Below are 5,073 nucleotides of genomic sequence, written 5' to 3' on the forward strand. Positions count from 1 at the left end.
TAAAAATAATAATAGGCAAGAAACAAAGGCTCAGATAGTCAACTAACCTAGTGCCACACAGAGGCGATAAGAGATAGAGCCAGGAGGCACGCTCTTCACCCGACACAGAGGCATACATTTGTATGTATAAAGAAATAGCTGTAACTTAGGACAGACAGGGTTCTCTGTGGGTTCACAGGAGATAGACAGTCTTTCTGGTGGGATGATGAAGGAAAGCTTGAGGATAGATACAGCCTGAACGTGCTGAGGAAAGAAGACCACAGAGTGCTCTAGGGGTCTATTAGGATGGAAGCTCCTATAAGTTCTTACCTTTGTAGGGACCAAGGAGGACACTAGGGCAGGGACTAAGGGAGATGAGGATGGAGAAGAGGGATGAAGCCAGGTATGGTAGGTTCTTGAAAGTAAGTTTGCAATAAAGGTTGGTGTGTGGAACATGTTTAAAGCCAAACATAATCAAAGCTATGCTTTTGGCAGATGGTCCTGAGAGCCATGGGTGGGATGGTGGGGAGGGAGGTGAGAGGAGAGGTGGAAGGGCAGGCAGGGGTGATGGCATGTGATTGAAGGAGGGAGGAAGTTGTGGACAAGGAGAGGGAGGTGCAGAATGCCCAGATAGATCCTCAGTGTGTCCCAGATGCTGCTTGCCATGGGGCCCTAAACTCCCTGCCAACTTCATCACTCTTCACTCCTCACACAAATCCTGGGCATTTCCAAATGTGCCCTTGTGCTTCCTGGCTCTGAACATTGCTTCCTCCATGTACCTCACAGAAGAAGAGGAGACACTGAGAGGTTTCTTTGCTGGTTATGACCCTTGCTTAGGGGTTTTAAAAATAACACAGTGTTGCTTATTTATTTTAAGTACAAGCCCACCATAGTTTATGCATACTGGCGGACCAGCTTTATGGGATAAATTGAAAGACCATCTAAAGCCTTAAAAAGAAAAATCAGTTAATACATGCACTTGGGTTAATACATGTGATTCGAGTTGTCTATCTACTTCAAATTTAAATATACTAAAGTTTATATGTTTTATTATAATGGCAGCATATGTTCACCATGGCAAATTTATAAAATGCCAGAAAAGTAAAAGAAAGAAATCACCTTTGATCACTGTTTATAAACTTCATTCTGGTAGGAATTTTTGTTTTTGTAATGTAGCCATTATATATGTGTGTGTGTGTGTGTGTGTGTGTGTGTTTGTGTGTGTGTGTGTGTATATATATATATATATATATATATATATATATATATATGATTTGTAAGCATATGTTGGTGTGGAACTCTCCAATCTATTCAAATTCATCTTTGATGGTTTTATAACACTGAATTATATAAATGATTGGCACTTTTTAAAAACAATTTTTCAGTATTTGACACTTGGATTATATCAACTTTTATTATAAATAATATTATACTGGATAAGAACATTTAAAAATTAAAGGATTGTTCTGTAAGTTGGATTCCTGAAAGTAGAATTATTGGCCCGTGGGGTATAGGCATATTATTTAGCATCTTACCAATTGTTTTCCAGTGTTGTTTCCATTCTACATTCCCCACATGTTGTGTGATTAGTACATTTTCTGTTGCTACAACAAAATATCCTGGATACTTTATAATAAAGAGAAGTTTATTTAGCTTAGTTTGGAAGGCTAAAAGTCCAAGATTGGGTGATCCCGCGTAGTTTGGCCTCTGATAAGAGTCTCCTTGGCTGTGTCACAGCATGTGGATAACATCAGGGCAGGAGCATGTGGAGAGAGATCACCTGGTGAAACAAGAAGCCAGAGAATAGGGAGGGGCCCATCTCACTTGCTTATTAACAACTTACTTTGAGATAACTGGGATTCCATAAAACTACCTCAAGGTTCTTCAAGGACACACCCTTTAATGACCCAACCACTTCCCTTTAAGAAGCCCTACTTCTTAAAGATCCATTTACTATATTGGGGATCACACCTCCAACATGAGAACCCTTAGTAAACACTCTCAAACCATAGCAAAATCATGTAAGAAAGACCTCTTGCTCTGGGCCCTTGCAGAACTCAATTTTTTTTAATTTGTTGTGTGTATATATATATATATATATTTTATCCCACTCCTTGATTTATACTCAAAGGACTTAAAATCAGCATACTACAGTAATGCAGCCACATCAGTGTTTATAGTAGCTCAATTCACAATAACTAAGCTATGGAACCAACCTAGGTGCCCTTCAATAAATGAATGGATAAAGAAAGTGTGTATATACATAGAACTCAATCTTAACAGGCTGCTTTATTCCATGTTGGCACTTGGGCACAACATAGTTTATATTGCCTGCATTGTAACCTCAATAAGTGTTTTGTGGGTACTTTGATTATTTATGATCAGTAGACTAAATAACCAAATAATCAGAATTTCTTGTTATTTATCCAGCTTTTATCATCCAGGAGGCATCCATCAGGATTTTATCAACAGCATCAACAATACCTCAGCAAATCCCTATCACCCATCCTCGAACCATTTTTCTCCTGTAATTGATTCTATTTTTTGACTTTTCAGAGTTATGTATGCTCTGAGTTAATGCAAGAAAAAGTATTTGGAAGTCATTTGGGAATATGATGGAATATAAATTTTAGGTAATGAAAGGCTTTTAAATGAACAAAATTGTCTATAAAATTATTTTGAATGTTACTATAACTGTCATATTTTCTAATCCCTGACTCTACTATTGATGAGTTTAAAGAAAGTTTAAAGTCAGTTAAAAACAAATACAACAACAATAACGAAGAAAACCGCAAGAAAATATTTTAAATGTATATACTTTTTACCTATCATTCTTCATTTTAGGAGAAATGCAAGCAACAAAATTGTTTCCTGATGCTCCTTTACATGTTAACATGCTCACAAGTGCCTAACAGTTGTTCTTGAGCTGTCTCTTGAGCCCTATTGATGTTTCACTCATCTGTTTGGTGTTTTTTTTTTTTTTTTTTACCCTATCATTGTGGAATCAGGGTCATATTTGAGTATAGAAATTATTTTCTAGACCTTGTTTTTACATTTGACTATGCGTCTGCTAAGCTCTATGAAAATAATTTGTTTATGTCTGACAATACACCCCATGGAATTCCCAGGAAGATAAAGAGGAAAATGGAATTTAGAAGAAAATGGGATTTTGAGACAAGGAATGGAAAGAAGAAAGCATGAACACACTTTTAAAAATACATGTGTATTTTTTATGACAAAGAAAAATGAACTGTTTTGATGACTAAGCAAAAAAAATGCTCACTGAAGTAATATATAAATGATTAACCCATTTATAATCTTCTGGTTTCTTTATGATTAATAAATGTAAATCTCAGTCCTACTTTGTCTTTGGTGTTTCTGAGTCTTCCAGGGCTTTGCTGATTGTATCTTAGAACATCAGTCACTGTCATTCATTTTCCTTGACCCTTTCTGAACACACTCTGACTCCACAGACATTACCTCCTGTCACTGGTGGGTGTAGGTGTCAGGAACTGCAGGTACACAGATGGCTGGTCTGAGATGAGGACACTTCCTAGTGGTAAATAATAAGGAGCAGGTATTTCTTCCTTCTCCATTTTTCTTCTTCATTTTCTTTCACAAGTTTCTGGGACTGAAGTTAACCTTCATCCCTGGCACCTTGTGAGGTGAGAGTAGTAATCAAGCCATCCTCTGATACATTTTGGGAAGTGATAAAATGAGAAAGTCATGCTAACCACTAAAATAAAAAAGCCATATTTTCCCTTTTAACTTTCCAAAGAGATTAAGGAGGGAGACAGATAGAAACACAGAGGCGTCAGTGTCTCGGAGCTGTCTTTCTGTGGAGAACACAGAACTCAAGTCCTGTGCCATACTGATGAGTCACACTTCACCCACATACTCAGTGGCACACCACAATCAATCAACACTTCTTTCAGGGAGGAAAGATTTACCCAACCCTCTTCTCCCTCCAGCCAACCCTGGAAGAGTCTAGATCATTAATGCATCCCAACAGCTGGAGAAACAGTGACCTCTGTACTTTGAACACAATTTCTGGATTTCATAGGAGTGAGGGTGAGGGTGATTCATGATTGGAAGAGAGGATAGTATCTGTTTGGGCCTGTACATCTATGATGAGGACCAACATTCTAGAAGGATCCTTCTTGAGTACTGAAGGGCCCTGAAATGAATTACTTGCTAAAGGAAAAAGGTCTACTCCCCTTTGAGAATTCTCCCTTCTCTAATCCCAGACATGTTCCTTCTGCATGGACAGATCTAGACAGCGGGACTGGTGGTTTACCTGAGCCTGACAAAGACTCCTTGACCAAACTTCACTGTAGGTCCTTTTTTTGACTAGGTCTCAAACCTTGGTTCCACTCCCCAATCCACCACCCCTCCCAGGCCTGTGGAATCCAAGTTCTTAGCAGGAATCTTGTTAAGTCAGTTTAGATAGAATTCCCCCACCCTTGATAGCTCATCACTCTGGATATTGGCTCAAGTTCCTCCTCTCTCACCTTGCCCTGACATGAAACTGCACCTTGAACTCCTTTAATAAGAGTCTCATTCCCCTTGATGTCTCCTGGTAGTGATTTTCTATCTGACCCCTATGCCTCTTGCCTATAAGTCCCCAGGTATCTTTGCTGTAATGAAGAGTTGAGCACAATCTCTATCTCCTATTGTAATACCCCTGTAAGAATACTTATTTTTCACCCATGCTGGGGATGGAACTTATGACATCATTCATGCATGCTGCACAAGTGCTCTACCACTGAGCTATACACCCAATAATTTGAATAGTCTTCTTTAAAATTTTAATAAGTGTGGGAATAATTTTTTTCTGTAACACAACTCAGCCTCCTAAATCACTCTGATAGTGGTGGCTTTGTTGGTTATCTCATTAAGTCCCAAGTTTTCAACTCTGTGAATATTTGAACAAAATTGACACAGGTACACCAAAATAGGTCGGAAATAACAATCAAGAGCTTGTATATCACATATCCTTGCATACCTTTTATATAATTATTATAATCCCTCTAGAAGGATTGTAATCATTCACCTATTTTTTTTCAAAAAGACTAGACCTATAAAAACATAATA

General features: G+C 38.2%; 1 protein-coding gene across 1 annotated transcript in view; it reads left to right on the forward strand.

Moving 5' to 3' along the window:
- The window catches only part of Mtarc2 (mitochondrial amidoxime reducing component 2), a 43,543-nt gene extending 40,203 nt beyond the window's left edge, over positions 1–3,340 (forward strand). Inside the window, exon 8 of the mRNA XM_046438480.2 lies at positions 2,410–3,340. The gene's annotated coding sequence lies outside the window, so the exon portion shown is untranslated. The remainder of the gene's footprint in view (positions 1–2,409) is intronic.
- Positions 3,341–5,073: the final 1,733 nt, after the last annotated feature.

This window comes from Marmota monax, unplaced genomic scaffold (genome assembly GCF_021218885.2).
Source record: "Marmota monax isolate L192 unplaced genomic scaffold, Marmota_monax_Labrador192_F-V1.1 WCK01_AAM20220418_F8-fsc00118, whole genome shotgun sequence".
Classification (NCBI taxonomy): domain Eukaryota; kingdom Metazoa; phylum Chordata; class Mammalia; order Rodentia; family Sciuridae; genus Marmota; species Marmota monax.